The following is a 25,396-nucleotide window of genomic DNA, read 5'->3' as shown; positions in this document are numbered from 1 at the left end:
GGCATCAGATTTCTGAGGTATTGGGACCGGTTCTGGAGCAGGTGGGACCTGTACGAGATAGACGGGCTGCACCTTAACAGGGCCGGAACTAACATCCTTGCAGGGAGATTTGCTCGTGCTGTTGGGGAGGGTTTAAACTAGCTTGTCAGGGGGATGGGAATCTGAAGGGTAGCTCACATTGTGAGGAAGTAAAGCTGATAATAGGAGGTAGAAAAGTTGCAAGTGACAGTAGAAGGCAGGCGATACAATGGTGAGCATCAACTAGGCTTAGAGCGCAGAATGTCAAGAAGACAAGGTTAAGGGCACTCTACCTGAAGGCATGCAGCATTTGCAGCAAAGTAGATGATTTAAAGGCCCAAATCGAGGTAAATGGGTATGATCTAATTGACATAACGGAAACGTGATTACAGGGTGACCAAGCCTAGGAACTGAATATTCAAGGATATTCAACATTTAGGAAGGAAAGGCAAAAAGGAAAAGGAGCTGGTGTTGCGCTGATGGTAAGGGATGAGATCAGTATATTAGTATAGGAGGATCTCAGACCAGAAGAACAGAATGTGGAATCTGTTTGGGTGGAGCTAAGAAACAGCAAAGGGCAGAAAACATTGGTAGGAGTTGTTTATAGGCCACCAAACAGTAGTGATTGTGTGACACATGGTATTAATCAGGAGATAGAGATGGATGTAGCATGGGTGATACAGTAATCATGGGTGACTTCAATCTGCATATAGTCTGGATAAACCTAATGAGCACTAATGCTGTGGTGAACAAATTTCTGGAGTGTATTAGGGATGGTTTTCTAGAGCAGTATGTTGAGGAATCAACTAGAGAACAGGTTATCATAGATCTAGTATTATGTAATGAGAAAGGCCTAATTGATAATCTTGTTGTAAAAGAACCTTTAGGGATGAGTGACCATAATATGATTGAATTTTACGTTATGTTTGAAAGTGAGGTAGTTTAATTTGAATCCAGGGTGTTAAATTTGAACAAAGGAAATTATGAAGGTATGAGGGGCAAATTGGCTGAGGTGGATTGGGAAAATACATTAAAAGGTATGACAGTACATAGGCAAGGGATAGTCTTTAAAGAAATATTACATGGTTTACAGCAACTATACATTCCTTCAAGGCACAAAAGCCCCGAATGTAAATGCAGTCAGCCATGTATAACAAAGGAAGTTAAAGATTGTATAAGATTAAAAGAAAAGGCCTATAAATTTGCCAGAAATGGTAGTAAACCTGAGGATTGGGAGGATTTTAGAATACAGCAAAGGAGGATGAAGAAACTGATAAAGAAAGGAAGAATAGAATATGAATACAAGCTAGCAAAAAATATAAAACTGACTGTAAAAGCTTCTATAGGTATATAAAAAGGAACCGTTTGGCTAAGACAAATGTGAGTACATTACAGGAAGAGTCAGGAGAATTTATAATAGGGAATAAAGAAATGGCAGAGAAGCTAAATGATTACTTTGTGTCTGCCTTCACTGAGGAAGATACAAGAAATCTCCCAGAATTAGAGATCCAAGGGATTAGGGGGAATGAGGAATTGAAGGAAATTAGTATTAGTAACAATGTTGAATTGGAGAAATTAATGGGGCTGAAGGTTGATAAGTCCCCAGGACCTGATATTCTACATCCTAGAGTGTTGAAAGAGGTAGCTATGGATGCATTGATGATCACCTTCCAAAATTCTATAGATACTGGAGTGGTTCCTGCAGACTGGAAGGTTGCCAATGTCAGCCCATTATTTAAGAAGGGAGGGAGAGAGAAAGCAAGGAATTACAGACCTGTTAGTCTTACATCAGTCATTGGGAAAATACTAGAATCTATTCTAAAGGATCTGATTGGGCATAGGCAACATGGATATATGAATGGGAAATTATTTTTGATGAACCTGTTAGAGGTTTTTGAGGATGTTAATAATAGAATTGATAAAGGGGAGTCAGTGGACATGGCATACTTGAATTTTCAGAAGGCTTTTGATAAAGTCCCCCACAGGAGATTGGTTAGCAAAGTTAAAGCACATGGGATAGGAGGTAATATACTGGCATGGATTAAGGATTGGTTAACAGGCAGAAGGCAGAGAGTAGGAATAAACGGGTCATTCTCATGTTGGCAGGTTGTGACCTGGAGGGATCCATGATTGGGCCCCAGCTATTCACAGTATATATCAATGATTTGGATGTGGGGACCAAATATAGTATTTCCAAGTTCATAGATGATACAAAACTAGGTGGGAATGTGTGTTGTGAGCAAGATGCAAGGCGACTTCAAGGGGATTTGGAAAGACATAGTGAGGGGGCATGAACGTGGCAGATGGAATATAATGTGGAAAAATGTGAGGTTATCCACTTTGGTAGGAGGAATAGATGTGCAGAGTATTTCTTAAATGGTAAGAGATTAGAAAGGGTAGATGCACAAAGGAACCTGGTTGTCCTTGTCAATAAGTCACTGAAAACGAACATGCAAGTTCAGGAAGCAATTAAGAAGGCTAATGGTATGTTAGCCTTTATCGCAAGAGGATTTGAGTACAGGAGTAGTGAAGTCTTGCTTCAATTGTATAATACCTTGGTTAGACCGCACCTGGAGAACTGTGTTCAGTTTTGGTCCTCTTACCTTCGGAAGGATATTATTGCCATAGAGGGAATGCAACGAAGGTTCACAAGACTTGTTCCTGGGATGGCGGGATTGTCCTATGAAGAGAGTTTGGGGAGACTGGGCCTGTATTTACTAGAGTTTCAAAGAATGAGGGTGATCTTATTGAAACCTACAAAATACTTAAAGGGATAGACAGGGTAGATGCAGCTAAGATGTTTCCTCTGGTTGGGGAGTCTAGAACCAGGGGACACAATTTCAAAACAAGGGGGAAGCCACTTAGGGCAGAGAGGAGGAGAAAATTCTTTAGTCAGCGTGTTGTGAATCTTTGGAATTCTCTACCCCAGAGGGTTGTGGAAGCTCAGTCATTGAGTGTTCAAAGCAGAGATTGACAGATTTCTAAATACAAATGACATAAGGGGATATGAGGATAGTGTGGGAAAAAGGCATTGAAGTGGAAGATCAGCCATGATCGTATTGACCGGCGAGGCTGGCTCAATGGGCTGAATGGCCTACTCCTGCTCCTATGTTCTGGTGCCATATTGGTGGCGGCAGCTGGCACTCCCGTGCCTTTGGATCTCCGTTTGGAGATCTGATTGGTGGAGGGGATGGTGGGAAGGGGTTGAAGGTAAAAGTTTATGAACTTTGCAGGGGAAGGTCAGGTAAACAAGGTAAGTATTGTGGGGGGAGAGAGGGCAAGAAATGAACTGTATGGTTATTTGGGGATGGGAGAAGAGCATGAAACATTTATTTAATTTTTCTACATAAATTTAAATGGCTATATCTTTAAAAATGTAAATCGTCATGTCGGGCTCAATGCAGTGGCACCTGATGGCATTGACGGAGAAAGACCGCCCGCCCCCTCCATGTCATTGGGGAGAGTGGTCCGCCCCAGACATTTAAATGAGCCGCTGCACTGAATATCGCAGCGGCATTTTCGAAGTTCGCCACTGAGATTGGCGGCGAGCTTATAAAATCCAGCCCTCTATTTAGAATTGTAAGAATGTGCTAGAAGAGGCTGCCCAGAAGTGAGATTAATATTCAAGTCAGGGATGGGTTTAGACTTTATAATAAAGAAGGAGTTGCATTTATATAGGACTTTTCACGACCATAGGTTATTCCTAAGTGCTTTACATCCAATGAGGTACTGTAGTACTGCAGGATATGTGGCAGTCAATGTGCACAGAGCAAAATCCCACAGGCACCAATGCCAGTATACACGATGATTGCACTGCACTGATGTAGTCACATGAGCAATGATTCAGTCATCTGCTGCCAGTAATGGGGGAGACACAGATGTCACAGATGCAGAAGAGTGCTTACCATTTGAAGCATGGTGATGTGTGATATGGGGAGCATATTCTGCTCCTCAGGGATAGTGGAAGCGCTCAGCAATAAGACGTTGCTGAGCATCCCTTGCTTTCTGTTTGCCCTGCGATGCCTTGATGATATTCGTCCTCCCATGTGTATATGCTGCTGCACCTTCTCTGCGCCCTCATCGTCCAAGCATGTCTCCTGCTCCTGTCTTTCATCTTCCTGCAAGGCCTCCCCCTCTGTGTTGCAAAGTTGCGCAGAGCACATCACACAGCAACGATGTGCTTAACCCTTTTTGGTGAGTACTGTAGGGCCCCACCTGATCAATCCAGGCAGCAGAAGCGCATCTTGAGCCTGCCGATGGCCTGTTCAATGGTAGCTCGTGTCGAGGCCCGGCAGGCGTTGTATCTCTCCTCTGTATCGCTGGTGGGGTTTTTCACCGGCATCAGGAGCCATGTGTGCAAGGGGTAGCCCTTGTCCCCAAGAATCCACCTCTGGATCTGAGCCAGTGCAGTGAGGAGCATTGGCACCTGGGACCAGCGCAGGACGAATGAGTCATGGCAGCTGCCTGGAAAGCAGGCACACACTTGCATGAAGCATTTCCTGTGGTCACAGACTAGCTGCATGTTGAGTGAGTAGAAGTTCTTTTGATTCAGGAATGCAGCTGGCTGTCCAACTGGAGCCTTGATGGCCACATGCATGCAGTCGATGACCCCTTGCACCTGTGGGAATCCCGCAATGGCCCCAAATCCGACAGTCCTCTGGGCCTGACTCGCAGGGTCTGTCCCGAAGCAAACATAGTCACCGGCCCTCCTGTACAAGGCATCGGTGACCTCCTTGATACAGCTGTGCACTGCTGTCTGCAAAACGCCACACAGGTCGCTAGTGGGTCCCTGAAATGAGGCGTAGAAGGTAACAGCCGCGGTGACTTTGAGGACCACAGGCATAGGGTGTCCAGCAAACCCCATTGGCTATAGGTCATCATTCAGGAGTGCACACAGATTCTCACTGCCTCTCTAGACATCCACAGTTGCATCTGACACTGGCACACCGACATCTGCAGGTATGTCATGTGTGCCTGTAGCGCCGCTGTCTTCTCTTACGTCGAAAGCGCCTTGGTCGCTGCTGCTGCTCACTTCCATGAGGTTCCACGTGGGCTGTTCCTGCCTATTGTTTCGGCCTCCGACAGATATGGCTCCTCACAGCACTTGGATCAAGAGAGACAGGATGGACCAGCCCCATCTGAATCCTGCAGGTGAACTCGGTGCCTTCAGTGAATCAATGGCACCTAGCAGGGCAGAGAGTGATGTAAATTGTTGCTTCAGCTGCGTTCCATTATCGCCTATATGGCACGGCATGACTTTGCCCATCTTAGCTTTGCATGAAAGCGGGGCAGCATGAGCACGGTCCCGTTACTGACGTTGCAAGGATGCAACCATCGGCCGCAAGACCTTCGATTCCATAACATTGTTGGCCCAAATCCCACACAAAGGGGTTTTGGAGTGCTATTGCTCCCCTGCGCTCCCCCACAAACAGCGTTGGCCGATTGCAGGGTCAGCCCCATTCACCCCACCTCCCCCCGCCAAACATTAGCGTGTGCAGAGTGACCCCTTTTACGGTAGAAGGGCACGGGATACCTCCCTTCTTTCAAGCAGAGTTATGTCCCGGTCAATGCAGACCCCCACCCACCTCCCTTCTTTCAAGCAGAGTTATGTCCCGGTCAATGCAGACCCCCACCCACCTCCCTTCTTTCATGCAAAGTTATGTCCCGGTCAATACAGACCCCCACCCACCTCCCTTCTTTCATGCAAAGTTATGTCCCGGTCAATGCAGACCCCCACCCACCTCCCTTCTTTCATGCAGAGTTGCATCCCGGTCAATGCAGCCCCGCTTCCACCTTCGTCTGCTCCAAGGACTGATGCTTCATTGACGCCAGCTTTTCACAGACATAAATATGAAGGCACGTGAGTGCCGTACGTCCGAATGAAGATCTCAACCTGCTGCCTGAATCGCTGCAGCCTGCATATTAATTAATAGGAAGTACCCATCTGCACATTGTAATGCAGGTCCTGTCGGCGACCAGCAGGGGGGGCCATCACGAGGCCTCGCCACCACCGCCGAGATCAGGGCAGCCCCTGCCGGCGTCAGGGTCAATGGCGGGCTTCATCCGTAGCAATCTTCATGGAACGCCCCCCACCTCCGCTACTATTCCTGGCGTCCGAGACCATATAAAATCCAGCCCATATGTGTTAAAGTCTCTGACTCAGAGGCAAGAGTGCTGCCAAGGCTTAATGTTTAAATATTCAGGTCATGTTGTTCGAAAGCAAGCATTTTGTGTTTTCTGAAACGTAATTTCTCACTCTGCTGTTTATCATACAGGTTAATCCCACTGTGAGTTGCCTGCAAATTGCAAACTCGACATTACAGATTCCAATCAATTTATATTTAGCTATCTTTCATTTTGCAATTGCATATTTGAAGTAATCCTTCTACCTCTACAAACAATCCCATTGACGTTTTTCAGCATCATTCAATAATTTAAACATTGTGCAATTATTCACTTCTTGGATCATGCCTGCATGCAACCATAAAAATGTCAGTGGTTTTAGCTGTTCCTTACTTACATTTTTATTATGCCAGGTCATTGACTTGTACACATATTTTATCCAGAGACATTCACAGGCTGGGAACCTGCTGTGATCCCAGGCACTGTCAGCTGCTTTCGCAGCAGGTTTGGTCCTGCTCAGCTACTGCCATGACATTTTCCAATCTCAATGAGCTGCACCACCTGTCTACATTTTTTTATTCACCAGCCTCCAATAGTCTCTTTAAGGTAGGCCTGATTCCACCGTGAAAGCACACGTATGTATTGTCCAGGCAGCTCATGCAAATGCACATGAGTTCCAGCTCTCAGTGTCTCACCAATTTACACTGAACAGGTAAGGTTAACCACACAATCCAGGTGCAGTAGCTTCTCACACCTGAGTATATTTTGCTCTGTGTCTGACCAAATAAAACATTTCTAATGTACTATTATCATTCTGCCCCAGTTGGTTAAGCAATTTTCCTTTAACTTTACACATAAAGAAAAATATTTCCTCTATTGTAACAAAATCCCCTTCACACCATGTAATGGAAAGAGAAATATAGAAAAGGTTGTATTGAAAAATAATATTCTCCCTAATTCAAATAATATTTGAAATTCTGGCCTAACGTTTCCACTACTTTATGTTGGTTTTGCCAATGCAGTTCGCCTGAAATCGATCAAACCTATATGAAAGATCGAAGAAGATTAAGCACAAGTTACACTAAGCGAAAATCCAGTTTTTAAACATTAAAAAAATGTAACATACTTAGAAATTGACTGCTGTACACCAGTTAAACTACTAATTGGTTCTGTATAGTTCTTTAAAGCCATTTTCAGAGCTCTGAGATCAGTTACTCACTGGTGGTGAACTAAACACTGACTAAAAAATTTTTTTTGTGATAAACCCATTTTCAGCTGTATTAATAAAACTGTACCAGGTTACCACTCTTTAATACATCAATGAATATTTTTAATACAAGGAAAAAAATTAAACGGTTATGTTCCATTATGCTGCCCAATTGTGCTGGTTCTTGGAAGATTTTACATTTGTCATTATGTAAGTGAGTTTGACCAGAAACCGGAACTAAAATTCACACTGAAAAACCAGTGAAATCCAGTTTTCCACTTGCTTCTAAAACATAAAATCTACACTCGTCTGCATTGTTAATACTCATAAACACTTGAACTTCATTTTCAACCACTCAAATCTTATAGTTCCTTTGTTAATCCTCCATTGAATTACAGCTTTTGCAACAGTGTTGTTAATCCATACCTCTGCATATATTGTTATATCAAATAAATATCTAGGACTGAGCTGAAGGTAGACTTGTCAATTAGACAATAATGGGAGTGAGATTTATCCATAGTTATTGTGGCACGTGGTACAAATTCATTTAAATATATCAGCTTTGGCATTCTTCTTCTTTCTTTCACCTCCTTGTCTCGGGAGACAATGGGTAAGCGCCTGGAGGTGGTCAGTGGTTTGTGGAGCAGCGCCTGGAATGGCTATAAAGGCCAATACTAAAGTGACAGACTCTTCCGCAGGTGCTGCAGATAAAATTGGTTGTCGGAGCTGTTTCGCAGTTGGCTCTCCCCTTGCGCTTCTGTCTTTTTTCCTGCCAACTGCTAAGTCTCTTCGGCTCGCCACACTTTAGCCCCGCCTTTATGGCTGCCCGCCAACTCTGGCAATCGCTGGCAACTGATTCCCACGACTTGTGATCAATGTCACAGGACTTCATGTCGCGTTTGCAGACGTCCTTAAAGCAGAGACATGGACGGCCGGTGGGTCTGATACCAGTGGCGAGCTCGCTGTACAATGTGTCCTTGGGGATCCTGCCATCTTCCATGTGGCTCACATGGCCAAGCCATCTCAAGCGCCGCTGACTCAGTAGTGTGTATAAGCTGGGGATGTTGGCCGCTCTTGGCTGACATACGTTGTCCAGGCCTCGCTGCCGTAGAGCAAGGTACTGAGGACACAGGCTTGATACACGCAGACTTTTGTGTTCCGTGTCAGTGCGCCATTTTCCCACACTCTCTTGGCCAGTCTGGACATAGCAGTGGAAGCCTTTCCCATGCGCTTGTTGATTTCTGCATCAAGAGACAGGTTACTGGTGTTAGTTGAGCCTAGGTAGGTGAACTCTTGAACCACTTCCAGAGCGTGGTCACCGATATTGATGAATGGAGCATTTCTGATGTCCTGTCCCATGATGTTCATTCTCTTGAGGCTAATGGTTAGGCCAAATACGTTGCAGGCAGCCGCAAACCTGTCGATGAGATTCTGCAGACACTCTTCAGTGTGAGATGTTAATGCAGCATCGTCAGCAAAGAGAAGTTCCCTGATGAGGACTTTCCGTACTTTGGTCTTCGCTCTTAGACGGGCAAGGTTGAACAACCTGCCACCTGATCTTGCTTGAAGGAAAATTCCTTCTTCTGAAGACTTGAATGTATGTGAGAGCAGCAGGGAGAAGAAAATCCCAAACAGTGTAGGTGCGAGAACACAGCCCTGTTTCACGCCACTCAGGATAGGAAAGGGGTCTGATGAGGTGCTGCTATGCTGAATTGTGCCTTTCATATTGTCATGGAATGAGGTGATGATACTTAGTAGCTTTGGTGGATATCCGATCTTTTCTAGTAGTCTGAAGAGACCACGTTTGCTGACGAGGTCAAAGGCTTTGGTGAGATCAATGAAAGGAAATATATCAGCTTTGGCATTACTGTTGAATTATTGAAGGAACAATTGTTTAGCATGTTTATATGATAATCCTCTTCCCTCAGTTGTAACACAGGCATTATTTTGGATGTCATGTTTCTGGATTTTTGATACTTGTTTCTCATGGAACGGATACAGGGTGAGTTATGTTTAAGGGTTGTGTCTTAAAGCAAAGTGAATTTGCACGGGGTTTTTTTAAAACCACAGATGAGGCTGTTTGCATAATGTCACAGCTCACAGTGTGTTACAAAGGAGTAAGTGAGAGATAACAAGTTTTATTGACAGACCAACGGGCTTGAGGAAGCAGTCAGAAAACCAGCCCTCCCGATACCTGGGTACACTGAGAAAAGAGACAAAGAAACATAATCGGTCAGCCAGCTATATCTGGGAGGAAACCTAATTGGGCAAGCCCAGAGCTGGTTTGGATCAGAAAGGTGATCAGGAAAAGTTAAGCAAGCCCACCAATAGGAATAATGTGGCACATTTATCTTGTTTTTCTTATTCTCAAGGAAAATTCTGTGGAATCGTGATGGGATTTAATTTGATCTGTTAATTGTAAGTACACTTGTTACTTAATGATTCATGATATAATGTTCCTACTTTAATGAGGCCCGGCCCTGTGCTTCCCATGAGCGCTATTGAGCAGCTGGCTGACAGCCGCCGAACATCGCACAGAAGGAAAATCTTTCTCAATAAGCGTTCATCCATTAATATCACTGTTGCAATTTTGCAAGAGTGCCGGTGAAAAATTTGGAGGGGAGACGCTCACCTCGTCATGACAATCAGTTCCGGATTTTGTCAGCGGCAGAAAAGCTCCAAAGTGGCATTGCCGTTACGACGCCGTGGGACTGCAATTATAATTACTGGAAAGGTATTTATCATATATCTGCATTGGCCTGACTTGGATTTAACGTGGGGGTTTTCTATTTAGTGAATGGCGCATGGGGATTGCATGCCTTCAAATCCCTGGCTGTTTAAAGGTGGCAGCACCGAGGTAAGACCTCAGTGCCACCACAGAAAGGCAGCCATGGGGAGTGTTACATGACTCCACATAGGGGAACAGGGGCAGGTGCTGGCTATTGCCCAACAGTGGCGCAGCCCTCCAGAAAAGTGTGGGTGCAGAGGAGCATAAGCCTGTGATCAGAGGATAGTGGCAATGGGAGGCTCCAAAGGCAAACTCACCCCTCCAGAGACAGTGCACAGGAGGCACAGTGACCAGCTGGAATGGATCTCATACACCCAATCTTTGTGGATCCTCACGCTGCGAGGGAGGCATGGCCTTACGGCAACTGAGCAAGCAGGTGAAATTCAAATAGGGGAGCCACAGAAGCCGGCCATGACAAGAAGGACTGATCCATGGCACAGAGTGTACCAGACTTGCCTCAGTTACCACCAGATGTCCAAGTGGCAATATCAGGGAAGACAATGGCTCTCCAGGGAGGCCATCACCGACTTATGTGTCATACTGCAGAATGAGCCGTGACACCTGGGCTTTGGTGAACATCCTAAGCCTGTGGGCCTGAAGATCACAGTCGCACTCAACCTCTATGTCTGCAGATCATTGCAGGGATCCACTGAGGGCATATGTAGGATCTCCCAGGCTGCACCAAATAGGTGACCAATGCCCTGTTCAAGAGGCCCGATGACTATGTGTGTTACCAGACCGACCCTGACAGGCGGAGAGGGCCATCGGATTCGAGGTCTTTGCTGGATTTCCCCAGGTGAAAGGTGTCATTGATATCACACATGTGGCCATCAAGGCTCCCAAGGAACTGCCAGCAGCCTTCATCAATCTGAAGGGCTTTCATTCCATCAATGTTCAACTGGTCTGTGACCACTTGGAAGTGTTTCCACCAGGTGTGTGGTGTGTGCCCTTTTCCCGGGAAGCAGCCACGATGCCTACACACTTCGGCAGTCTCTGTGCTGAAGCTTTTCTGACCCACCTGCCCCCACCCCCAAGTATGCCCCAGCAAGGGTCTCACGCATTGTGACGGTCTACTGTGCTCTACATAATCTAGCACTGCAGAGGAGGGATGTCTTGCATCAAGAGGACATGATAGATTGCCATTCCTCATTCAACGAGGAGGATGTGGAGGTGGACGCCAAAGCAGGCAGCATGGGATGATGAAGCCCTTGTACTGGAGGCGAGGCTCATTGAGAGATGTGCAAGGGAGGCTCAGGACAATCACATACATACCTGGTTTCTGCCACCATGATGCCTGTTCCGGGAAACTCAATAAAGACTCACCTCACTTTATTCTGCCTGTCATCTCTTTCCTATTGCAATCCTATGACTTGCTCACTAGGTGCATGTACAAAGCTGAGAAGGTGTCATAGACAGCCTGCTCCTGCATTGGCAGCCCATCGAGGGAGCAAGTGTTAAGGTGGCATCTGGTAGGGCAGCAGGAAAAGCATGAGAGATTCTCAGCAATGAAAGTAACCTCCATTTATTGAAATGGTTACAATACCCAATAACAAGATCAAGTTGCACACACCAGCATCTAGGTGCTCTTCCTCACGTGTTTCTGTGTATTTCTACAATGTTCTCCCCCTGTGCTGGCAGCTGAGGTGGAGGCAGGAGCCTCCTCAGGCATCGCAGCTACTGGAGCTGGGCTCATTGGTGGAGGGGTTGAGGAGTAACTGTCCACACCCGGAGTGCCCTGAAAGGAGGCTCCAGATGTGAAGGTCAGCCTCTCCTCCTCCTTTTCAAGACTCAATTGAACCTCTTTACTAACCATAGATGGACGTGGACCTGGAGAAAACACCGGGTGCCTCGTTCCCCCTTTTGCCTTTCTACTGATGTGTTGAATTCATGGCCAAGGTGATGGTGTGCAGGTCTGCGTGCATCTCTGGGATGTAGTTCTGCAAGAGGGTCGCCAACTTCTCAATGGAGGAAGCCATGCGCTCACACGCCTCAGACATAGCAGCAGTCATGGTATGGATGGACTCCTCCATCGTTTGCACACGACTGTCCATTGCCTCTGTCATCTCCGCTAGATGTCCCCTTATGTCTCTCTGCAGTCCAGCATGTTCTGTGCTGTCGACACCAGAAGCTTGTCATCAGCCGGGGGCTCTGCAAGGGCTAGTCCTCCGACTGTCAGTGGCCTCACCAGTCACGGCCTCTGTCAGCTGCTCGGACATGTGTTTGGTGCTCTCACCCGCTCGTGACCCTGCATCTAAGCCCGAGAGCATACCCACCAGGTAAGAGTTTCTATGCTGGTGGAGGGTGTAGGGGAACGGTATGATGGTGCACCCTCTGAGAATTCAGAGAATTCATCCTCCTCGCGCCAGCAGACGATCTTCCCTCCGAGGTGCCACAACCTGCAACAGAAAACACAAACATTTTGGGGTTCTGCTGCATGGATCTGCCCAAGCTAACCACGTGTGATGTGGTTCTCTAGAAGGGCAGTGGTGGGCACATGAACAAAATGCCTCCCCACTCTTTTGGGTGGAAACTCCAGTCTCTCCGTCAGCTATGGATTGGCTGCCCTGTGAGCCCACTAGTTCCAGGGCCTCCTCCTCTGCCGGACTCAGTTCTCGGATGGCCAGGACCCATCTCCAGTCTTCACCCTTTCCCTAGTGTTGTGGGCAGTTTTCTCTTGTGAGCAGAAAGAGGGACATGGTTACTCTTCCCAGGGACATTGTTACTCTTCCCATGGAGACCAGAAGGATACTTGCTCGGGCCCCTGATGGGGGATCCCGAATGCCTCCTCCTCAAGGCCGCTAACAAGGGACATGTTGAGGGGCAAGCTAGGACAGAAGGCCACCTGTCTTGGAGATGAAACCATGCATCTGACATGATCTGCTGTTGCCTCAGCCCCTTGCTTCCCACATTGCAGTCACCCCCTGACCATGGCGCACTCCCTCCAGAGTGACCACTTGCAAGCCCAAAGATGGGTTGGGTATGGAGGGAGCGAAGGTCATTGACCCTCTTGCGGCACTGGATCTAGTTTTGGGGGGTGTCCCCATGTATGCTGACCTACTCTGCGATCTCCATCCAGGTTTACTTAGTTCGGCAGGAGGGTCTCTTCCTGTCATCCCTTGGGAAAAGGAGCTTCCGGCTTTCCATTACAGCCTGGAGGAAATCCGGAGGGAGTCATCGCTGAACCAAGGGGTCACCCGGTGTCTTCTGCCTGACATGATCCTCTTGGCTTCTGGAGAGCTCCTGTCCTTTGAGACCTTGGTCAACAACACAGCAGTACAGGGTCTCCAGGCAGGGGGTCAGCAGTACAGCAGCACAGGGTCACCAGGTAGAGGGACAGCAGCACAGGATCTCCAGGCAGGGGGTCAGCAGTACAGCAGCACAGGGTCACCAGGTAGAGGGACAGCAGCACAGGGTCTCCAGGCAGGGGGTCAGCAGTACAGCAGTACAGGGTCTCCAGGTAGAGGGACAGCAGTACAGCAGCACAGGGTCTCCAGGTAGAGGGACAGCAGTACAGCAGCACAGGGTCTCCAGGCAGGGGGACAGCAGTACAGCAGCACAGGGTCTCCAGGCAGGGGGTCAGCAGTACAGCAGCACAGGGTCTCCAGGCAGGGGGTCAGCAGTACAGCAGCACAGGGTCTCCAGGTAGAGGGACAGCAGTACAGCAACACAGGGTCTTCAGGCAGGTGGTCAGCAGTAAAGCAGCACAGGGTCTCCAGGCAGCGGGACAGCAGTACAGCGGCACAGGGTCTACAGGCAGGGGGTTCAGCAGTACAGCGGCACAGGGTCTCCAGGTAGAGGGACAGCAGTACAGCGGCACAGGGTCTCCAGGCAGGGGGACAGCAGTACAGCAGCACAGGGTCTCCAGGCAGGGAGTCAGCAGTACAGCAACACAGGGCCTCCTGGTAGAGGGACAGCAGTACAGCGGCACAGGGTCTCCAGGCAGGGGGACAGCAGTACAGTGGCACAGGGCTCCAGGCAGCGGGACAGCAGTACAGCAACACAGGGTCTCCAGGTAGAGGGACAGCAGTACAGCGGCACAGGGTCTCCAGGCAGGGGGTTCAGCAGTACAGCGTCTTCAGGCAGGGGGACAGCAGTACAGCGGCACAGGGTCTACAGGCAGGGGGGTTCAGCAGTACAGCAACACAGGGTCTACAGGCAGGGGGGTTCAGCAGTACAGCAGCACAGGGTCTACAGGCAGGGGGTTCAGCAGTACAGGGTCTTCAGGCAGGGGGTTCAGCAGCACAGGGTCTTCAGGCAGGGGAACAGCAGTACAGCGGCATAGGGTCTACAGGCAGGGGGTTCAGCAGTACAGCAACACAGGGTCTACAGGCAGGGGGTTCAGCAGTACAGCGGCACAAGGTCTACAGGCAGGGGGTTCAGCAGTACAGCAACACAGGGTCTACAGGCAGGGGGTTCAGCAGTACAGCAACACAGGGTCTACAGGCAGGGGGTTCAGCAGTACAGCGGCACAAGGTCTACAGGCAGGGGGTTCAGCAGTACAGCAACACAGGGTCTACAGGCAGGGGGACAGCAGTACAGCGGCACAGGGTCTACAGGCAGGGGGATCAGCAGTACAGCAGCACAAGGTCTACAGGCAGGGGGTTCAGCAGTACAGCAACACAGGGTCTACAGGCAGGGGGGTTCAGCAGTACAGCAGCACAGGGTCTACAGGCAGGGGGTTCAGCAGTACAGGGTCTTCAGGCAGGGGGTTCAGCAGCACAGGGTCTTCAGGCAGGGGAACAGCAGTACAGCGGCACAGGGTCTACAGGCAGGGGGTTCAGCAGTACAGCGGCACAAGGTCTACAGGCAGGGGGTTCAGCAGTTCAGCAACACAGGGTCTACAGGCAGTGGGTTCAGCAGTACAGCAGCACAGGGTCTACAGGCAGGGGGTTCAGCAGTACAGGGTCTTCAGGCAGGGGGTTCAGCAGCACAGGCTCTTCAGGCAGGGGAACAGCAGTACAGCAGCACAGGGTCTACAGGCAGGGGGTTCAGCAGTACAGCAACACAGGGTCTTCAGGCAGGGGGTTCAGCAGTACAGCAGCACAGGGTCTTCAGGCAGGGGGTTCAGCAGTACAGCAACACAGGGTCTTCAGGCAGGAGGTTCAGCACCACAGGGTCTTCAGGCAGGGGGTCAGCAGTACAGCAACACAGGGTCTTCAGGCAGGGGACAGCAGTACAGCAACACAGGGTCTTCAGGCAGAGGGTTCAGCAGTACAGCAACACAGGGTCTACAGGCAGGGGGTTCAGCAGTACAGCAACACAGGGTCTACAGGCAGGAGGTTCAGCAGTACAGCAGCACAGGGTCTACAGGCAAGGGGTTCAGCAGTAAAGCAGCACAGGGTCTACAGGCAGGGGATTCAGCAGTACAGCAACACCGGGTCGACAGGCAGGGGGTTCAGCAGTACAGCAACACAGGGTCTACAGGCAGTGGGTTCAGCACTACAGCAACACAGGGTCTACAGGCAGGGGGTTCAGCAGTACAGCAGCACAGGGTCTTCAGGCAGGAGGTTCAGCAGTACAGCAGCACAGGGTCTACAGGCAGGGGTTTCAGCAGTACAGCAACACAGGGTCTACAGGCAGGGGGACAGCAGTACAGCAGCACAGGGTCTACAGGCAGGGGGTTCAGCAGTACAGCAGCACAGGGTCTTCAGGCAGGAGGTTCAGCAGTACAGCAGCACAGGGTCTACAGGCAGGGGGTTCAGCAGTACAGCAACACAGGGTCTACAGGCAGGGGGACAGCAGTACAGCAACACAGGGTCTACAGGCAGGGGGACAGCAGTACAGCAACACAGGGTCTACAGGCAGGGGGTTCAGCAGTACAGCAACACAGGGACTACAGGCAGGGGGTTCACCAGTACAGCGGCACAGGGTCTTCAGGCAGGGGGTTCAGCAGTACAGCGGCACAGGGTCTGCAGGCAGGGGGTTCAGCAGTACAGCGGCACAGGGTCTTCAGGCAGGGGGTTCAGCAGTACAGCAGCACAGGGTCTGCAGGCAGGGGGTTCAGCAGTACAGCAACACAGGGTCTCCAGGCAGGGGGTTCAGCAGTACAGCAGCACAGGGGGTTCAGCAGTACAGCAGCACAGGGTCTTCAGGCAGGGGGTTCAGCAGTACAGCAACACAGGGTCTTCAGGCAGGGGGTTCAGCAGTACAGCAGCACAGGGTCTACAGGCAGGGGGTTCAGCAGTACAGCAACACAGGGTCTACAGGCAGGGGGTTCAGCAGTACAGCGGCACAGAGTCTTCAGGCAGGGGGTGCAGCAGTACAGCAGCACAGGGTCTTCAGGCAGGAGGTTCAGCACCACAGGGTCTTCAGGCAGGGGGTCAGCAGTACAGCAACACAGGGTCTACAGGCAGGGGGTTCAGCAGTACAGCAGCACAGGGTCTACAGGCAGGGGGTTCAGCAGTACAGCAACACAGGGTCTACAGGCAGGGGGTTCAGCAGTACAGCAACACAGGGTGTACAGGCAGGGGGTTCAGCAGTGCAGCAACACAGGGTCTACAGGCAGGGGGTTCAGCAGTACAGCGGCACAGGGTCTTCAGGCAGGGGGTTCAGCAGTACAGCAGCACAGGGTTTTCAGGCAGGAGGTTCAGCAGTACAGCAGCACAGGGTCTACAGGCAGGGGATTCAGCAGTACAGCAGCACAGGGTCTACAGGCAGGGGGTTCAGCAGTACAGCAGCACAGGGTCTACAGGCAGGGGGGTTCAGCAATACAGCGACACAGGGTCTTCAGGCAAGGGGTTCAGCAGTACAGCAACACAGGGTCTACAGGCAGGGGGTTCAGCATAACAGCAACACAGGGTCTACAGGCAGGGGGTCAGCAGTACAGCAACACAGGGTCTACAGGCAGGGGGTTCAGCAGTACAGCAGCACAGGGTCTACAGGCAGGGGGGTTCAGCAGTACAGCGACACAGGGTCTTCAGGCAAGGGGTTCAGCAGTACAGCAACACAGGGTCTACAGGCAGGGGGTTCAGCATAACAGCAACACAGGGTCTACAGGCAGGGGGTCAGCAGTACAGCAACACAGGGTCTTCAGGCAGGGGGTCAGCAGTACAGTGGCACAGGGTCTACAGGCAGGGGGACAGCAGTACAGCAACACAGGGTCTACAGGCAGGGGGTTCAGCAGTACAGCAACACAGGGTCTACAGGCAGGGGGTTCAGCAGTACAGCAACACAGGGTCTACAGGCAGGGGGTTCAGCAGTACAGCGGCACTGGGTCTTCAGGCAGGGGGTGCAGCAGTACAGCAGCACAGGGTCTTCAGGCAGGAGGTTCAGCACCACAGGGTCTTCAGGCAGGGGGTCAGCAGTACAGCAACACAGGGTCTACAGGCAGGGGGTTCAGCAGTACAGCAGCACAGGGTCTACAGGCAGGGGGTTCAGCAGTACAGCAACACAGGGTCTACAGGCAGGGGGTTCAGCAGTACAGCAGCACAGGGTCTACAGGCAGGGGGTTCAGCAGTGCAGCAACACAGGGTCTACAGGCAGGGGGTTCAGCAGTACAGCGGCACAGGGTCTTCAGGCAGGGGGTTCAGCAGTACAGCAGCACAGGGTTTTCAGGCAGGAGGTTCAGCAGTACAGCAGCACAGGGTCTACAGGCAGGGGATTCAGCAGTACAGCAGCACAGGGTCTACAGGCAGGGGGTTCAGCAGTACAGCAGCACAGGGTCTACAGGCAGGGGGGTTCAGCAGTACAGCGACACAGGGTCTTCAGGCAAGGGGTTCAGCAGTACAGCAACACAGGGTCTACAGGCAGGGGGTTCAGCATAACAGCAACACAGGGTCTACAGGCAGGGGGTCAGCAGTACAGCAACACAGGGTCTACAGGCAGGGGGTTCAGCAGTACAGCAGCACAGGGTCTACAGGCAGGGGGGTTCAGCAGTACAGCGACACAGGGTCTTCAGGCAAGGGGTTCAGCAGTACAGCAACACAGGGTCTACAGGCAGGGGGTTCAGCATAACAGCAACACAGGGTCTACAGGCAGGGGGTCAGCAGTACAGCAACACAGGGTCTTCATGCAGGGGGTCAGCAGTACAGTGGCACAGGGTCTACAGGCAGGGGGACAGCAGTACAGCAACACAGGGTCTACAGGCAGGGGGTTCAGCAGTACAGCAACACAGGGTCTACAGGCAGGGGGTTCAGCAGTACAGCAACACAGGGTCTACAGGCAGGGGGTTCAGCAGTACAGCGGCACAGGGTCTTCAGGCAGGGGGTTCAGCAGTGCAGCGGCACAGGGTCTGAAGGCAGAGGGTTCAGCAGTACAGCGGCACAGGGTCTTCAGGCAGGGGGTTCAGCAGTACAGCAGCACAGGGTCTGCAGGCAGGGGGTTCAGCAGTACAGCAACACAGGGTCTCCAGGCAGGGGGTTCAGCAGTACAGCAGCACAGGGGGTTCAGCAGGACAGCAGCACAGGGTCTTCAGGCAGGGGGTTTAGCAGTACAGCAACACAGGGTCTTCAGGCAGGGGGTTCAGCAGTACAGCAGCACAGGGTCTACAGGCAGGGGGTTCAGCAGAACAGCAACACAGGGTCTACAGGCAGGGGGTTCAGCAGTACAGCAACACAGGGTCTACAGGCAGGGGGTTCAGCAGTGCAGCAGCACAGGGTCTTCAGGCAGGAGGTTCAGCACCACAGGGTCTTCAGGCAGGGGGTCAGCAGTACAGCAACACAGGGTCTACAGGCAGGGGGTTCAGCAGTACAGCAGCACAGGGTCTACAGGCAGGGAGTTCAGCAGTACAGCAACATAGGGTCTTCAGGCAGGGGGTTCAGCAGTACAGCAGCACAGGGTCTTCAGGCAGGAGGTTCAGCAGTACAGCAGCACAGGGTCTACAGGCAGGGGGTTCAGCAGTACAGCAACACAGGGTCTTCAGGCAGGGGGTTCAGCAGTACAGCAGCACAGGGTCTTCAGGCAGGAGGTTCAGCAGTACAGCTGCACAGGGTCTACAGGCAGGGGATTCAGCAGTACAGCAGCACAGGGTCTACAGGCAGGGGGTTCAGCAGTACAGCAGCACAGGGTCTACAGGCAGGGGGTTCAGCAGTACAGCAACACAGGGTCTTCAGGCAGGGGGTTCAGCAGTACAGCAACACAGGGTCTTCAGGCAGGGGGTTCAGCAGTACAGCAGCACAGGGTCTTCAGGCAGGAGGTTCAGCAGTACAGCAACACAGGGTCTACAGGCAGGGGGTTCAGCAGTACAGCAACACAGGGTCTTCAGGCAGGGGGTTCAGCAGTACAGCAACACAGGGTCTACAGGCAGGGGGTCAGCAGTACAGCAACACAGGGTCTTCAGGCAGGGGGTCAGCAGTACAGTGGCACAGGGTCTTCAGGCAGGGGGTTCAGCAGTACAGCAGCACAGGGTCTACAGGCAGGGGGTTCAGCAGTACAGCAACACAGGGTCTACAGGCAGGGGGTTCAGCAGTACAGCGGCACAGAGTCTTCAGGCAGGGGGTGCAGCAGTACAGCAGCACAGGGTCTTCAGGCAGGAGGTTCAGCACCACAGGGTCTTCAGGCAGGGGGTCAGCAGTACAGCAACACAGGGTCTACAGGCAGGGGGTTCAGCAGTACAGCAGCACAGGGTCTACAGGCAGGGGGTTCAGCAGTACAGCAACACAGGGTCTACAGGCAGGGGGTTCAGCAGTACAGCAACACAGGGTGTACAGGCAGGGGGTTCAGCAGTGCAGCAACACAGGGTCTACAGGCAGGGGGTTCAGCAGTACAGCGGCACAGGGTCTTCAGGCAGGGGGTTCAGCAGTACAGCAGCACAGGGTTTTCAGGCAGGAGGTTCAGCAGTACAGCAGCACAGGGTCTACAGGCAGGGGATTCAGCAGTACAGCAGCACAGGGTCTACAGGCAGGGGGTTCAGCAGTACAGCAGCACAGGGTCTACAGGCAGGGGGGTTCAGCAATACAGCGACACAGGGTCTTCAGGCAAGGGGTTCAGCAGTACAGCAACACAGGGTCTACAGGCAGGGGGTTCAGCATAACAGCAACACAGGGTCTACAGGCAGGGGGTCAGCAGTACAGCAACACAGGGTCTACAGGCAGGGGGTTCAGCAGTACAGCAGCACAGGGTCTACAGGCAGGGGGGTTCAGCAGTACAGCGACACAGGGTCTTCAGGCAAGGGGTTCAGCAGTACAGCAACACAGGGTCTACAGGCAGGGGGTTCAGCATAACAGCAACACAGGGTCTACAGGCAGGGGGTCAGCAGTACAGCAACACAGGGTCTTCAGGCAGGGGGTCAGCAGTACAGTGGCACAGGGTCTACAGGCAGGGGGACAGCAGTACAGCAACACAGGGTCTACAGGCAGGGGGTTCAGCAGTACAGCAACACAGGGTCTACAGGCAGGGGGTTCAGCAGTACAGCAACACAGGGTCTACAGGCAGGGGGTTCAGCAGTACAGCGGCACTGGGTCTTCAGGCAGGGGGTGCAGCAGTACAGCAGCACAGGGTCTTCAGGCAGGAGGTTCAGCACCACAGGGTCTTCAGGCAGGGGGTCAGCAGTACAGCAACACAGGGTCTACAGGCAGGGGGTTCAGCAGTACAGCAGCACAGGGTCTACAGGCAGGGGGTTCAGCAGTACAGCAACACAGGGTCTACAGGCAGGGGGTTCAGCAGTACAGCAACACAGGGTGTACAGGCAGGGGGTTCAGCAGTGCAGCAACACAGGGTCTACAGGCAGGGGGTTCAGCAGTACAGCGGCACAGGGTCTTCAGGCAGGGGGTTCAGCAGTACAGCAGCACAGGGTTTTCAGGCAGGAGGTTCAGCAGTACAGCAGCACAGGGTCTACAGGCAGGGGATTCAGCAGTACAGCAGCACAGGGTCTACAGGCAGGGGGTTCAGCAGTACAGCAGCACAGGGTCTACAGGCAGGGGGGTTCAGCAGTACAGCGACACAGGGTCTTCAGGCAAGGGGTTCAGCAGTACAGCAACACAGGGTCTACAGGCAGGGGGTTCAGCATAACAGCAACACAGGGTCTACAGGCAGGGGGTCAGCAGTACAGCAACACAGGGTCTACAGGCAGGGGGTTCAGCAGTACAGCAGCACAGGGTCTACAGGCAGGGGGGTTCAGCAGTACAGCGACACAGGGTCTTCAGGCAAGGGGTTCAGCAGTACAGCAACACAGGGTCTACAGGCAGGGGGTTCAGCATAACAGCAACACAGGGTCTACAGGCAGGGGGTCAGCAGTACAGCAACACAGGGTCTTCAGGCAGGGGGTCAGCAGTACAGTGGCACAGGGTCTACAGGCAGGGGGACAGCAGTACAGCAACACAGGGTCTACAGGCAGGGGGTTCAGCAGTACAGCAACACAGGGTCTACAGGCAGGGGGTTCAGCAGTACAGCAACACAGGGTCTACAGGCAGGGGGTTCAGCAGTACAGCGGCACAGGGTCTTCAGGCAGGGGGTTCAGCAGTGCAGCGGCACAGGGTCTGAAGGCAGAGGGTTCAGCAGTACAGCGGCACAGGGTCTTCAGGCAGGGGGTTCAGCAGTACAGCAGCACAGGGTCTGCAGGCAGGGGGTTCAGCAGTACAGCAACACAGGGTCTCCAGGCAGGGGGTTCAGCAGTACAGCAGCACAGGGGGTTCAGCAGGACAGCAGCACAGGGTCTTCAGGCAGGGGGTTTAGCAGTACAGCAACACAGGGTCTTCAGGCAGGGGGTTCAGCAGTACAGCAGCACAGGGTCTACAGGCAGGGGGTTCAGCAGAACAGCAACACAGGGTCTACAGGCAGGGGGTTCAGCAGTACAGCAACACAGGGTCTACAGGCAGGGGGTTCAGCAGTGCAGCAGCACAGGGTCTTCAGGCAGGAGGTTCAGCACCACAGGGTCTTCAGGCAGGGGGTCAGCAGTACAGCAACACAGGGTCTACAGGCAGGGGGTTCAGCAGTACAGCAGCACAGGGTCTACAGGCAGGGAGTTCAGCAGTACAGCAACATAGGGTCTTCAGGCAGGGGGTTCAGCAGTACAGCAGCACAGGGTCTTCAGGCAGGAGGTTCAGCAGTACAGCAGCACAGGGTCTACAGGCAGGGGGTTCAGCAGTACAGCAACACAGGGTCTTCAGGCAGGGGGTTCAGCAGTACAGCAGCACAGGGTCTTCAGGCAGGAGGTTCAGCAGTACAGCTGCACAGGGTCTACAGGCAGGGGATTCAGCAGTACAGCAGCACAGGGTCTACAGGCAGGGGGTTCAGCAGTACAGCAGCACAGGGTCTACAGGCAGGGGGTTCAGCAGTACAGCAACACAGGGTCTTCAGGCAGGGGGTTCAGCAGTACAGCAACACAGGGTCTTCAGGCAGGGGGTTCAGCAGTACAGCAGCACAGGGTCTTCAGGCAGGAGGTTCAGCAGTACAGCAACACAGGGTCTACAGGCAGGGGGTTCAGCAGTACAGCAACACAGGGTCTTCAGGCAGGGGGTTCAGCAGTACAGCAACACAGGGTCTACAGGCAGGGGGTCAGCAGTACAGCAACACAGGGTCTTCAGGCAGGGGGTCAGCAGTACAGTGGCACAGGGTCTTCAGGCAGGGGGTTCAGCAGTACAGCAGCACAGGGTCTACAGGCAGGGGGTTCAGCAGTACAGCAACACAGGGTCTACAGGCAGGGGGTTCAGCAGTACAGCGGCACAGAGTCTTCAGGCAGGGGGTGCAGCAGTACAGCAGCACAGGGTCTTCAGGCAGTAGGTTCAGCACCACAGGGTCTTCAGGCAGGGGGTCAGCAGTACAGCAACACAGGGTCTACAGGCAGGGGGTTCAGCAGTACAGCAGCACAGGGTCTACAGGCAGGGGGTTCAGCAGTACAGCAACACAGGGTCTACAGGCAGGGGGTTCAGCAGTACAGCAACACAGGGTGTACAGGCAGGGGGTTCAGCAGTGCAGCAACACAGGGTCTACAGGCAGGGGGTTCAGCAGTACAGCGGCACAGGGTCTTCAGGCAGGGGGTTCAGCAGTACAGCAGCACAGGGTTTTCAGGCAGGAGGTTCAGCAGTACAGCAGCACAGGGTCTACAGGCAGGGGATTCAGCAGTACAGCAGCACAGGGTCTACAGGCAGGGGGTTCAGCAGTACAGCAGCACAGGGTCTACAGGCAGGGGGGTTCAGCAATACAGCGACACAGGGTCTTCAGGCAAGGGGTTCAGCAGTACAGCAACACAGGGTCTACAGGCAGGGGGTTCAGCATAACAGCAACACAGGGTCTACAGGCAGGGGGTCAGCAGTACAGCAACACAGGGTCTACAGGCAGGGGGTTCAGCAGTACAGCAGCACAGGGTCTACAGGCAGGGGGGTTCAGCAGTACAGCGACACAGGGTCTTCAGGCAAGGGGTTCAGCAGTACAGCAACACAGGGTCTACAGGCAGGGGGTTCAGCATAACAGCAACACAGGGTCTACAGGCAGGGGGTCAGCAGTACAGCAACACAGGGTCTTCAGGCAGGGGGTCAGCAGTACAGTGGCACAGGGTCTACAGGCAGGGGGACAGCAGTACAGCAACACAGGGTCTACAGGCAGGGGGTTCAGCAGTACAGCAACACAGGGTCTACAGGCAGGAGGTTCAGCAGTACAGCAACACAGGGTCTACAGGCAGGGGGTTCAGCAGTACAGCGGCACTGGGTCTTCAGGCAGGGGGTGCAGCAGTACAGCAGCACAGGGTCTTCAGGCAGGAGGTTCAGCACCACAGGGTCTTCAGGCAGGGGGTCAGCAGTACAGCAACACAGGGTCTACAGGCAGGGGGTTCAGCAGTACAGCAGCACAGGGTCTACAGGCAGGGGGTTCAGCAGTACAGCAACACAGGGTCTACAGGCAGGGGGTTCAGCAGTACAGCAACACAGGGTGTACAGGCAGGGGGTTCAGCAGTGCAGCAACACAGGGTCTACAGGCAGGGGGTTCAGCAGTACAGCGGCACAGGGTCTTCAGGCAGGGGGTTCAGCAGTACAGCAGCACAGGGTTTTCAGGCAGGAGGTTCAGCAGTACAGCAGCACAGGGTCTACAGGCAGGGGATTCAGCAGTACAGCAGCACAGGGTCTACAGGCAGGGGGTTCAGCAGTACAGCAGCACAGGGTCTACAGGCAGGGGGGTTCAGCAGTACAGCGACACAGGGTCTTCAGGCAAGGGGTTCAGCAGTACAGCAACACAGGGTCTACAGGCAGGGGGTTCAGCATAACAGCAACACAGGGTCTACAGGCAGGGGGTCAGCAGTACAGCAACACAGGGTCTACAGGCAGGGGGTTCAGCAGTACAGCAGCACAGGGTCTACAGGCAGGGGGGTTCAGCAGTACAGCGACACAGGGTCTTCAGGCAAGGGGTTCAGCAGTACAGCAACACAGGGTCTACAGGCAGGGGGTTCAGCATAACAGCAACACAGGGTCTACAGGCAGGGGGTCAGCAGTACAGCAACACAGGGTCTTCAGGCAGGGGGTCAGCAGTACAGTGGCACAGGGTCTACAGGCAGGGGGACAGCAGTACAGCAACACAGGGTCTACAGGCAGGGGGTTCAGCAGTACAGCAACACAGGGTCTACAGGCAGGGGGTTCAGCAGTACAGCAACACAGGGTCTACAGGCAGGGGGTTCAGCAGTACAGCGGCACAGGGTCTTCAGGCAGGGGGTTCAGCAGTGCAGCGGCACAGGGTCTGAAGGCAGAGGGTTCAGCAGTACAGCGGCACAGGGTCTTCAGGCAGGGGGTTCAGCAGTACAGCAGCACAGGGTCTGCAGGCAGGGGGTTCAGCAGTACAGCAACACAGGGTCTCCAGGCAGGGGGTTCAGCAGTACAGCAGCACAGGGGGTTCAGCAGGACAGCAGCACAGGGTCTTCAGGCAGGGGGTTTAGCAGTACAGCAACACAGGGTCTTCAGGCAGGGGGTTCAGCAGTACAGCAGCACAGGGTCTACAGGCAGGGGGTTCAGCAGAACAGCAACACAGGGTCTACAGGCAGGGGGTTCAGCAGTACAGCAACACAGGGTCTACAGGCAGGGGGTTCAGCAGTGCAGCAGCACAGGGTCTTCAGGCAGGAGGTTCAGCACCACAGGGTCTTCAGGCAGGGGGTCAGCAGTACAGCAACACAGGGTCTACAGGCAGGGGGTTCAGCAGTACAGCAGCACAGGGTCTACAGGCAGGGAGTTCAGCAGTACAGCAACATAGGGTCTTCAGGCAGGGGGTTCAGCAGTACAGCAGCACAGGGTCTTCAGGCAGGAGGTTCAGCAGTACAGCAGCACAGGGTCTACAGGCAGGGGGTTCAGCAGTACAGCAACACAGGGTCTTCAGGCAGGGGGTTCAGCAGTACAGCAGCACAGGGT

The sequence above is a fragment of the Heterodontus francisci genome, chromosome 4 (assembly GCF_036365525.1).
Source record: "Heterodontus francisci isolate sHetFra1 chromosome 4, sHetFra1.hap1, whole genome shotgun sequence".
Taxonomy (NCBI): Eukaryota; Metazoa; Chordata; class Chondrichthyes; order Heterodontiformes; family Heterodontidae; genus Heterodontus; species Heterodontus francisci.
The sequence above is the reverse complement of the archived record's forward strand: the minus strand, read 5'-3'. Positions refer to the sequence as shown.